The sequence below is a fragment of the Psammomys obesus genome, unplaced genomic scaffold (assembly GCF_907164565.1).
Source record: "Psammomys obesus unplaced genomic scaffold, mPsaObe1.curated_primary_1811, whole genome shotgun sequence".
NCBI classification, from domain to species: Eukaryota; Metazoa; Chordata; class Mammalia; order Rodentia; family Muridae; genus Psammomys; species Psammomys obesus.
Window position 1 is genome coordinate 1,671,324 of NW_026593895.1, and position 13,090 is coordinate 1,684,413.

General features: G+C 46.7%; 1 pseudogene; it reads left to right on the plus strand.

Annotated features, from left to right (window-relative positions):
- Positions 1-9,321: 9,321 nt before the first annotated feature.
- On the plus strand, positions 9,322-10,054 carry LOC129684328 (procathepsin L-like; annotated as a pseudogene).
- Positions 10,055-13,090: the final 3,036 nt, after the last annotated feature.

The following is a 13,090-nucleotide window of genomic DNA, read 5'->3' on the forward strand; positions in this document are numbered from 1 at the left end:
CAGAGGACCCATTTGTGGCTTGGCAGTAGATTGTTTAACTTCTTCATAAGTGATAAATTTCCAAAATTCTTCCTATTATTGGCTTCTCATTTACCACCACTGTGATCGCAAAGACACAAGAGAGGGGTGATTTAGATCTTGAATTTGTTAGGGCTCATTTTGCAGGCTGCACATGCCTGTGGTGTGTAAGCTCTGCAGGCTTAGCTTCTGAAAAGCCTGATAGCCTTTCGGGGTTCCCTCTCATGCGACCGGGCTCTAAGATTGTCTCTGTCTTTGACTTTCAAAAATAATTATAATGTATTCTGGAATATTCTTCAAAGTCACCTTTATTTGGTATCTTTTGAGCTTCATGAATCTGTGTGTTCAAATATTTCCCAAGATTATTTGGGGGAACATTTGGCTTTTCTTTCTTTCTTTCTTTCTTTTTTCTTTCTTTCTTTCTTTCTTTCTTTCTTTCTTTCTTTCTTTCTTTTCTTTCTTTCTTTCTTTCTTTCATTTTCTTTCATTTGTTTTTTGAGACAAGCTTTCTCTGTGTAGCCTTGGCTGTCTCATGACCTCAAACTCACAGCAATCAACCTACCTGTGCCTCCCTGAGTGCTGGGATTAAGGGAGTGCTCCACCACACCCAGCTGCCTCTTCTTTTTTTTTTTTTTTTTCCATTTTGAAATTTTTGGGTTTTGTTGTTTTACTGTGCAATAACTCTGGCCTGAAACGTGGTATACAGGCTGGCCTTGAAATCAGAGATCTATCTGCCTCTATCTCCAGAGCGCTGGAATTAAAGTGTGCCACCATGCCCAGCTCAGTCATTATTTCTTTAAGTAAACTTACTCCCTGTTCCCTCTCTTCTTCTGGGTACCCATGATTTCTGGGTTTCTCCTGAAGGTTTCTCATCCTGCCTCATGGTCTCTCCAATCTCTGCCATCAGTATTTTCTTTTGTTTCTCTTACTGGCTGATCTCAAATAGTTTTCCTTCAAGTTTAAGAGTTCATTCTCCTTGGAAGTGCCCTTGGGCATTCTGTAATGCGGCACTAATTCCTTTTATCTGCCTCAGCTTCTGGTCTGGCCTCCATGCCTGTGTCAGTCAGCATCTCACAAGCTTCCCAGATGGTCACAGCTTGAATTCCTTTTTAGGCAGTTCACACATCTCCATTTCTTTAGAGGTAGTCCTTGGAGCCCTCTTAATTTTCTTTGTATCATGTTTGCTTGAGGGTTTGTTGCATAACCTCAAATGGGTGTCTGTGTGCTGAGAGAGGAAACATCTTCAGTCTTTGGGACCTGTCTTTGCCATCACCAGGAGTATGACAGGGGACATGCCAAGTCCCCTATGAGTATGGCTTTTGCATGGTTTCTGGGGATTTGAACTCAGGTCATTAGGTTTACGGGGAAAGTGCTTTACCAACTGAACCATCTGCCAAGTCCTTCCATGCTTTTTTTTTATTCTTTATTAATTACACTTAATTCACTTTGTATCCCCCCTATGGTTCCCTCCCTCCTCCCATCCCAATCCCTCCCTTCCTCCACCCTCTGCCTGCATGCCCCTCCCCAAGTCCACTGACCGGGAGGTCTTCTTTTCCTTCCTTCTGATCCTAGTCAATTAGGTCTCATCAGGAGTGGCTGCATTGTCTTCTTCTGTGGCTTGGTAATGCTGCTTCCCCCTCAAGGGGAAGTAATTAAAGAGCAGGCCAATCAGTTCATGTCAGAGATAGTCCCTGTTCCTATTGCAATGGAACCCACTTGGACACTGAACTGCCATGGGCTACATCTGTGCAGGGGTCTTAGGTTATCTCCATGCATGGTCCTTGGTTGGAGTATCAGTCTCAGGGAAGACCCCTGTGCTCAGATTTTTTGGTTCTGTTGCTCTCCTTGTTCTTCCATGCTTTTTTAAACAGGCTTTTTCCTTTTGTTTTTATTCTTCTTCCCTTTGTCATGTCTGCCCCAATTCCATCTTGGCCAGCCATGGCATCCCTGAGCAAATCCCACATCACAAATACCACTGCAAGTGATGCCTATTAACTTAAGGCAGAGGTGTGTCCCTGACATCCTCCTTCAGCTTCTCCTCTTAAGCCTGAGCAAGCTGTCTTTGGCAGCACCAGGCTTATGACAGGGGACAGAGGTGGCATGTCACAGATGGTGGGCTACCCGGCCATGTCCCTTATGCTCTGTCCGTGTTACCAGAACATTCCTTTTTATGCTTTTGCTTCTGAGGAATGAAGTGGAACATGGCAGGCACAGTGCAGCCCTCATTTTTGTACTTTAATAAAAGAGCCTATTTATGAAAAATGACTCAGTGCAGCATCAGAGTGGGGCTGACAGGCTCAGGCAGACCTGGTCAGGCTCCCAGCTCTATTTCACCGTGTCTGTCTACAAGTGTTCTGTGGGTTTTTCTTTCACAGAAACAGAACTCTGGCAGGTCCTTGCCCCAGCTCCAAGCCTCTGGCTGCTTCTCTGTGAGTAGCTAGTGTGAGCATTAAGAACACAGGCCTGCAAAGCTCTTCCCACTGACCTTGGTCAGTACCAAAGGGTGATGGTGAATCCTGTCAACTGGAAGGCTCTGGAGTCAATGAAGAGACAAGTATCTAGGGGAATCTGTGAGAACATTCTCTGGAAGGATTAACTGAAGGGAAGGAGGCCCAGAGCAGGCAGTACTGTCCTGCAGTGGTCCAGATGTGAAGAGAGTCAAGGGAAAAGTTGCCTTTGCCTGCTTGCCTTCATTCCCAGATGGTGAGAGCATTTCCTCCTCTCCCTCTTTACCTTCCTCCTTCTCTTCCACTGCTGCTGCTGCTGTTTTTGCTGGCACTTCTCCCTGACACAGGAACCCAGGTTCTTCCACTCTTCAATTTTGACTGAAGATTAGTGGCCCTCTAGGAATTTCCTAGGTCTTCAGTGTCAGGCTGGGATACTGAGGCACCCAGCCTTGTGGACTGAGCAGCTCCAGGGTTCTCTGCCTTTCCAGTATACAGACGGCCACTGTTGCGCTGTAATCCCTCTCTAACACTTATTCATTGCGTTGGTTCTGTTTGTCTGGAGAACCCTGCCCAGCCCAGTCAGGTGAGCTTGACCCCCTCTAGAACAGTGGTTATTAACCTTGGTTTTTTTTTTTGTTTGTTTTTTTGTTTTTTTTTTGTTATTAACCTTCTTAATGAAGCAACCTTTGTGCTGACTCCCAACCACAAAATTATTTTTGCTGGTACTTCATAACTGCAATTTTGTCACTTTTATGAACTGTGATGTAAATATTTGATATGCAGGATATCTGATATGCAACCCCTGTGAAAAGGTTTTTTGACCCCCAAAGGAGTCATGACCCACAGGTTGAGAACCACCACTCTGGAACAAGGTTTTAGAAATGCATCCCTTAGCTGCAACTGTGTTCACTGTTCATTTACAGTATTTGTGGATAATCACAGACATTAGCAAAGACAGTAGGAGATGAGGCCGGCAGAACTCAAGGCTATGCCCATGACACAGCTACTAACCTCCCTTATGGCAGATCTAAGTGTCCCTCTACTCTAACCCAGGGGACGAAGGACTCGTGTTTTCCACCTGTCCTGTTCATTTGGGTGCCGTCCCCACTTCAACTTCCCCAACCTGGAATGCTGACCAGATGCTCTCTCTCTGAGGCTGTGGTAGACCAGATGTCCTCATCCTGGCTCTTTGTGGGTGGGGCATTCAGGCTCTGCTTCTCAGAGGGGAGGGCCAGACCTTTCCCAGAGATCTCCCCAGCCTCTACTCTGTGCCCCGGCTTCAGTGAGAGCTCATCATTCCTCCTCGCCAAGCCCCCCCCCTCCACTCACCACCTTCATCCTGTTCAGAGGTGGAAGGACTAGGCTGACGGAGCAGAGCTTCTTTGACGGTGTGACTGGGAAGCAGAGAGGTGACAGAGAAGAAGAAGCTGGGGCACAAGATGCCTTTCAAAGAAATGCCACCTCCATTACCTACTTCCTCCAACCAACTAGGCCCCAACTTCTCCCTTTCACCATCTTCCAATAATGCTGGCAAATCACAAACCCACCTGCAAATGGATCTACTGAGAAGATCACGGTCTTTGGCAGTCAACTTTCTAGAGCCCCTCAGCTGCTGCTGACTGACACTGCACAGGAGCCCAGGTGGGGCATTTCTAATTCAAATAGGTAATTGATTACCTATTTGGGACCAAAGGGCATGGAGGTCATCAGTTTTAAAGAAATATATTTATCATTTCTTTATGTGTATGTGTGTCTTGTGGGTATGTGCATGTGTAAGTCCAGCTGTCCACAGAGCTAGGAGAGAGCATTACATCCCTTGAAGCTGGAGTTACTGGTGGTTGTGAACTGTCCCAAGTCTGGGGCTGGGAACAAAGTTCCTAGCCTCTGGAAGAGCAGCAAGAGCTCTTGACTGTGGAAGCCATCTCTGCAGCTCTAAGAGGCTGTCATCTGTTTTGTTTTCTGTGTCATCTCTGTCACTTGGAAGGTCCATAGGGCACATAGTAGGTTTTCAGTAAATATGGGTAAAATGAACAAAGCCCTCTGAGTCACATGGTTCTGTGCTGTAAGTTAGATTCTGGCTGGAAGTTATCTATAGCATCATATGAATGCACATAGTGCTAGGGGAGGGGAAAGGAAGAGCTGGAACTGGGGGGGGGGTGGAGTCGAGCTCACACAGCTGTCCAGTTAATTGCATCTGGTGGTGAACCAGGAACAGGCTCCGGAGTGAGTTCCATCCACAGCCTAATCAAAGCCTGCCTTCCTTGATCCCCATTGCCCTTCCCTCAGGATGATCCCCACCCAGAGCCAGAGCCCCACAGGCCAAGGCAAAGGGAATGAGTTTTCTCACAAAGATCTCCTGCCAAAGCCATCATCCAGCAATTTGCTGGATGCTGCAGGTATTTTCTTTCTCTGGGATTTTCTCTTTCTATTCCGATTCTCACTTTTCTTTCAGTGATTTGTGTTTTAGGTGGTAATCTGGCCAAGACATTATAAAAAGAAGCTGCACAGAGGCCACAGTCCTGGGACTGGCAGAAACAGCCAGGATCTTCATGAACTGGGATCACGCCTTTGCCACGTTAGTTTCAGTCCCTCCCATTAGCAGGTGAGTTATCTACCCTCTGAGCTCAGACAGAGTCTCAGTGTGCCTCTGAGATTGGCTCTCCTGCTGTTGGATGCCTGTGTCTGCCTTGTGGATGGGCCACGCTGCCTGAGAGTGAGCAGCCCACAGCTTCCTCCCTTTGTTCCAGATAACAGGAAGGTCCCCAGACTTGTCGGCCACTGTACCAGCTGGCCACAGACAAGGCCGGGACCCTGGCTGAGTTCAGTGGGCTCTTGTCAAACCACTAGCCTTTCCAAGCTGATCCCAGATATGCGAGGCAAAACTGACTGGAGAGAGGGGCAGCAGACATGGAGGTGGGTTATGTAGTTGAGGGTGACCTTGAGCTTCCCATTCCTCTGCCTCCACCTCCCAAGTGTGCTGGGGTTACAGGCATGAACTACCATGCCAGGGAAGTCCTCTACAGTTGAACTGCTTTCCTGCCCCAACTGCTCTCTTTTACACCAGCCAAAAAATTGAACATAAGCCAAGCTGGCCTTGGGTAGCACTGCACCCTAGACACGCTGAGGGACAGTTACTCTCAGGAAGCTGATGCAAGGCACCCCAGGCTGAGGAGAGCCGTCTCTATTCAGCTGGGCTGAGCTGATGTTCCGGTGTTTGTAGAGTTACTGCATGCTCAGAGAGTAGGGCGTCCAGCCAGTCCAGGCTGACAGACAGACGTGTGTCCGTGCCGCACTGCAGCCCTGCCTCCCCCAGGGGCCTTTGGGAGAAGAACTGCTGGACTCCAAGCTTCTCCAATGGACATCCCGTGATAACATCAAGCAAAATTTTGCCAGTTGTGAGCGGAATACATCAGCATCACCAGGCTGGTCTCATTTGCATTTTTCTAGCCACCTTTGAGATGTCTGTTGATCTATTTGTTTTCTTTCCGATGAATCCATAGCCTTTGGCCCTTTTCCTTATTGCTGAGACCTGTTGCATGGTTTCTTCAGACTGCAGGACAGACTTCTCTGATGATGGGACAGCTGAATGCTGGAGGCTCTGACCATCAGATCACAGGATGGCTCTGTGCCAGCCTCCATACATCAGAACCCATGTGGGACTTTGATTGGCTGCTTCACTTTCTCTACCAAGAGGTGGCTCCCAAGCACCTGCAGGTAGAAAGGCACTAAAGCTTGCTGTCGTCTGAACCTTGAATGTCATCCAAAGGCCCAGCTTGATGCCATTGCAGGATGACGGAGCCTTTGAGAAGGTCCTAGTTGGAGATTCTTAGGTATTTGGGATGTGGAGGATTGTGGGGCTCCAGGCCCTTTGTCTTCTTTTGTTTCCAGCTCGCGTCACTTTACCACATAATCCCACTGTTACAGGCCGCCTCAGACTCTGAGGCACCGGAGCACATGGCCTGCAGCCTCCAAAGCTGAACCAACATGAACCTCCCCACTTCATAAACCAGTCACTTCAGAAGTGGGCTACAGTGGTGGTGAGCTGACAACAGTCTCTACGTGGGCACACCTGTGAACAGGCCCTGACTTGCGGAGACATTAGTTCCAGGGGACATCAGTTCCAGCAGCAGACATCTGTTCCAGAAATGGGGAGGTTGGGCATGATGCCCACAAAAACACTAGCCCGGGGATATGCATTGGTCCTCACACTGGAAAGAGAGGGTCTGAAAAGGGTGAGGGGCTGCCTAGCATCCAGAGGCCTGGATCTGAGGTGAGGGCACTGAGAGCTCTGGAACAGGAATGGTTTTGGGAAAGAGAACTCTGGTCCAGCCTCACTGCTGGGTGTTCCCAAGGAGGGGAGGGGAGCTGGGTAGGGGCTTCTCTCTGAGGCTGAATACAGCACCTGGAGGGCTTGGCTCTCCTGGCAACAGGGACTGAGGGCCTTGGCCCCTGGGGAGATACCTTTGCGTCTGTATGCTCCAGTGGCCCCATCTCATCCAGAACAGAGTCCATCTCAGAGTAGCTGTCAGGCATCTGATGTGTCCACTGGGGCCTCCCTGGCTGGCTCTGCTGGCTCCGCTCTCTCCCTTTGCTTATCCTGTCCAACCTCACCTTCTGAATGAAAGGAACATTCTCCTGTCTGAAACACTCCTGCAATGTCCCTGCAGCCCGTAATGCCTGGCCTATCCCCGTACTCTTCCGCCTTCTTGTTGAAGCGTTACCTTCTCAGGAGACGTCACACCCTAGGGGTCCCCCTGGCTCTGAGCCCTGCTTTCTGATTGCTGCATCACCAACACACCTTACTCATCTTCTGATTTTGTTGTTGACCCAGAGTCTTCCTGTATCCCCAGCTAGCCTGAAACTGTGTAGCCCAGGCTGGCCTCAAACTCACCGTGATCCTCCTGGGTGAGAACCACCATGTTCATCTCTCTTTTGGTTTATCTCTCCCCAGGGGAATAAAAGAGAACTAGAGAGGGTGGGTATCACATCTCTGTCACCTTTGCTCATTGTGGACCTCCAGGTGGGAGAAGTAGCACCGGGTTCCTGGAAATAGCCCATAGTGCTCTTTGAAGGAAGGCAGAGAGGGAAGGAAGGGGATGAATAAGTAGGTAAAGGTGTCAGCAGGGAAGATAGAGACTCTTACATCAACTTCCTGCCTTAGCCTCCCAGTGCTGGTCAGGTGTGAGGTTCAGCAGCCGGCATGTGCCCAGCATGTTTGAAGCCTGGGGTTCTGTCTCCAGCACCACATACAAAACAAGACAAAAAGACAAGTGAGAAAGAAACATAGTCCCTCCTTGAGGCGGCCAAGGTTAAAGCCCGTGCCCTTCACTGACAGACCAGCAGTAAGAGTGCAGTCAGGCAGAACATCACCTGGCCTAGGGACATACTAGTGCCAGTGCCCCCAAGCTGCAGGTAAACTCCCACAGATGGAGGGTGGAGAACTGGCACTGACTGCCTTTGCAGAGGACCAGCCTCTGGTTGGCAGCATCTAAGTGGCAGCTCACAACCACCTGTAACTCCAGTTCTAAGGGATCCAACACTCTCTTCCAGCCTCCACACATGCACTGCACAAGTGTGGTGTGCAAACACACAGGCAGGCCACCCCCGCACATAAAACAGTACAAAAGAAATGAAAACATTCTTTAAACATCCTAGAGATGAGGTGTATCCGTGTGGGCATGGGCATGGATAACTACCCCCAGGCCTCATCCCCACACACCTACAGCTGACACTTGGGTATCGAGGATTCAACATACCTGGCTAGACAGTGAGGAGACTCACAGCAAGGCTCATCAATCAGGAGGTCTCCCCTTCCCCCACCTGTGCCAGTGACTCAATCACACGGACTTTGGTGGTGGGCATGCTGCAGATGTCCACTGTATATAAAGCAGCTTCCTGTGGATGACCTGGCTGAGAACCCTGAGGCACAGACTTGAGATCTCCCTGAGTGAGGGAGTCATCCGTGATAGCAACTTTTAGCTGTGATCTATGTGTCTCCAGCCTGCTTTACGCTCTGGGCTCTCATAGAGCAAAGATAGGATGCTCTCAGAGTCCAGCTTGGGGAGCCAATGAGTGTACTGGCATAGCTTACAGAATCATGGTTGACTCAAAGCATTTGCAACACCAGAAATTCCTCTGGGTGACTTGCATCTCTGCGACTGAAGAGTCCTGCCTACCATATGGGTGACTCATGAAAAGCTGTCCCACTGAGGAATCCCCAGAGGAACTTACAGGCAGGAGCACTGCCCAAGAGTCCCAAGACACACTCTCTGTATAACTCAAGAATCCCCTGCCCAGTGACTTGTTTAGCTTTTCTAGAATCCTAGAGAGGAGCATGGCCTCATGTGGGTGATCACAACTGCTCTTGATTCAAGATGTTAATGGTCATGGTCAACCTGGGGGGGGGGGAAACACACACACACACACACACACACACACACACACACACACACACCAGCAGCAGCAGCAGCAACAACAGCAGCAGCAGCAGCCTTGTGGCTTTCAGAGAGGCTCAGCTAGCCTCTGAGGCCAGTCCTGTGATCAACTCCTCACAGATGTCAATAATCCATCATTCCACAAAATACATTCTGGGCATCAATAGTAATACTAATGTTTTCTATTAAGAAACCTATCCATTCTCTACCCCTTTTATATACTCCCTGTTTCTGGTGGGACCTGATTGCTGCAGATTAGTAATCAGAAGGAAAAAATGTCTAATGTGGAGAGAAGGCAGTGGGCAGAGTTTTCATCAGCCGTAACATCAGTAACTTCTTGAGATTCTTGGACCACAACAGCCCCCGGGGATCTGAGTTGGCAGAGTGAGTATGCTCAGCTGGCTGCCTCAGGTGTTTGAACCATGAATCTTTTACTACTCCTGGCTGCCCTCTACTTGGGAACAGCCTTAGCCGCACCAAAATTTGATCAAACATTTACTGCACAGTGGCACCAGTGGAAGTCAACACACAGAAGACTGTAGGGCACGGATGAGGAAGAATGGAGGAGAGCAGTGTGGGAGAACATGAAAATGATCCAGCCGTGCAATGGGAATTACAATGAGGGGAAGCATGGCTTCTCTGTGGAGATGGATGCCTTTGGTGACATGACCAATGAGGAGTTCAGGCAGGCGGTGAATGGCTTTCAGCACCAGAAGCACAAGAAGGGGAAAATATTTCAGAAACCTCTGCTGCTTCAGGTCCCCAAGTCTGTGGACTGTAGAAGAAAAGGGTGTGATTCCTGTGTAGAATCAGGGCCTATGTGCTTCTTGTTGAGCTTTTAGTGCAGAAGGACGAATGTTCCTTAAGACTGGCAAACTGGTCTCCCTGAGTGAACTGAACCGTGTGGACTGTTCTCAGGCTCAAGGCAATCAGGGCTGCAATGGTGGCCTAATGGATTATGCTTTTCAGCACAGGAAGGACAATAGAAGTCTGGACTCAAAGGACTCCAACCCTATGAAAAGAAGGATGGTCCCTGTAAGTACAAACTCAGGTTTCCTGTGTCTAATGACACAGGATTCATAGATATCTCTTATGAAGGCTGTGCCAACTGTGGGGCCTATTGTCACTATGGATGCAAGCCATCCATCTTTCTAGTTTTGTAGTCCAGGCATCTACTATGAACCCAGCTGTAACAGCAAGGACCTGGACCACAGGTCTGGTGATTGGCTATGGATTTGAAGAAACAGATTCAAATAAGAACAGCTTGTCAAGAACAGCTAGGGGCCTGAATGGGGTATGGAAGGCTACATCAAAACAGCCAAAGACAGGAAAAACCACTGTGGACTTGCCTCTGTGGCCAGCTATCCTAGCATGAAATGATGGACAGTGGTAATTAAGGACTTATGGACACTACGTCTAAAAGAATCTATCTTAAAACTGACCAAACCCTTATTGAGTGAGACCATAGTACTTGAATCACTGAAGAGCCAAGGCATGATTTGAATTCTGTGACATTTTTTACACAGGTTAAATGTTACCACTACTTAAAACTCCTATTATAAATAGCTTTATAATATTGAACACTCACTGTTTAATTCTGAGTCTGGAATATTTGTTTTAAAAAGGATGTATAAATTTTCATTACCTTTTTTTGCAGTAGAATATCTCTCTTAATTGGTTTACTTTTTAACATTTTTAAATTATTATCATTTATTATAGTTTATTCAATTTGTATCCCAGCTGTGGCCCCCTCCCTCCTCAACTCCCAATCCTACCCTCCCTCCTTCTTCTCCCTCTAGGCTCCACCCCTAGTTCACTGGTGGGGAGCTCCTCCTCCCCTTCTATCAGGTTTCATCAGGACTGGTTGCATTGTCTTTCTCTGTGGCCTGGCAAGGCTGAACCCCCCAGGGGGAGGAGATCAAAGAGCCTGTCATTGAGTTCATGCCAGAGAAAGCTCCTGCTCCCCTTACCATGGATCCCACTTGGATACTGAGTCTATGGGCTACATCTGAGCTGGGGTTTTATATCCTCTCCATACATTGTCCTTGGTTGGGGTATCAGTCTCTGCAGGGCTCCCAGGGCTCAGGTGTTTTTTGTTTTTTACTCTCTTGGTATCCTTTTAGAACTCCTGTCCCCTCCAGGTCTTTCTATCTCTTTCTTCTTTCATAAAATTCCATGCCCTCTGCCCAAAGTTTGGCTATGTGTCTCAGCCTCTGCTTCAATACCTCGATCAGTAGAGTCTTTCAGAGGCTGTCGTTGATAGGCTCCTGTTCCCTGTCTTCTGCTTCCAATGTCTACCACATTTGTCCTTCTGAATGAGGATTGAGCATCTTCCCTAGGGTCTTTCTTGTTGTTTAGCTTCTTTAAGAGTATATATAAATTTTAGTATGTTTATCCTATATTATATAGCTAATATCCACTTATGAGTGAGTATATACCATGTTTGTCTTTCTGCTTCTGGGGTACCTCATTCAAGATGCTCTTTTCTAGTTCCCACCATTTGTCTGCAAATCTCATGATTTCCTTGTTTTTAATAGCTGAGTAGTATTCCATTGTGTAAATGTACCACAATTTCTGTATCCATTCCTCCATGGAGGGACATCTGGGTTATTTCCAGATTTTGGCTATTATGAAGAAAGCTGCTACAAACATGGTTGAGCAAATGTCCTTGTTGTATAGTTGAACATACTTTGGATATATGCCTAGGAGTGGTATAGCTGGATCTTGAGGTAGCACTATTCCCAATTGTCTGAGAAAGCACCAGATTGATTTCCAAAGTGGTTGTACAAGTTTACATTCCCACCAGCAATGGAGGAGGGTTCTTCTTTAGCTTTGGAGAGATCAGGAATACAAGGCACATACCTGAACATAGTAAAAGCAATATTCAGCAAGCCTATGGCCAGCATCAAACTAAACAGAGAAAAACTTAAATAAATCCCACTTAAATCAGGGACAAGGCAAGGCTGCCCAATCTCTCCATATCTCTTCAACATAGTACTTGAAGTCTTATCTAGAGTAGGAGATCAAGTGAGATCAAGGGAATACAAATTGGAAAGGAAGAGGTCAAAGTATCACTACTTGTAGATAATATGATAGTATACATGAGTGACTTCAAAAATTGTACCATAGAACCTCTTCAGCTGATAAATGCCTTCAGCAAAGTGGCTGGATGCAAAATTCATTAAGTCAGTAGCCCTCCTGTATACAAAAGACAAAAAGGCTGAGAAAGAAGTTAGGAAACAGCACCCTTTACAATAGCCACAAATAGTACCTTGATGTGACTCCAACCAAGCAAGTGAAAGACTTGTATGAAAAAAACTTCAAGTCTCTGAAGAAAAAAAAAATTGAAGAAGATATCAGAAGATGGGAAGATCTCCCATACTCATGGATCTATAGGATTAACATAGTGAAAATGGCTACCCTACCAAAAGCAATCTATAGATTCAATACAATTCCCATCAAAATACCAACACAATTCTTTGCAGAACTTGAAAGAACAATTCTCAATTTCATATGGAAAAGCAAAAAACCCAGAATTGCTAAAACAATCCTGTAAAATAACAGATCTTCTGGAAGTATCTCCATCCCAGACCTCAGACTTTAGTAAAAATGACATAGTAATAAAAATTTAATAAAAATGAGACACTACTGGCATAGAAACAGGAAGGTGGATCAATGGAATCGGATAGAAGACCCAGAAATAAACTCAACAAATGGTTCTGGTCTAACTGGATGTGTACATGTAGAAAAATGCAAATAGATCCATATTTATCACCCTGCACAAAATTAAAGTCCAACTAGATCAAAGATCTCAACATAAAACCAGTCACACTAAACCTGTTAGTGGGGAAGAGCCTTGAGCTCATTGGCACAGGAGACAACTTCCTGAACAGAACACCAACAGCACAGGCTCTAAGAGCAACAATCAATAAATGCAGCCAACATGAAACTGAAAACCTTCTGTAAAGCAAAGGACACTGTTGTCAGAACAAAACAACAGCCTACAGATTGAGAAAGGATCTTCACTAACCCTATATCTGACAGAGGGCTAATATCCAGAATATATAAAGAACTTAAGAAGTTAAACAGCAACAAATCAAGTAATCCATTTAAAAATAGGGTACAGAGCTAAACAGAGAATTCTCTGCAGAGGAATATCGAATGGCAGAGAAACACCTAAAGAAAAGCTCA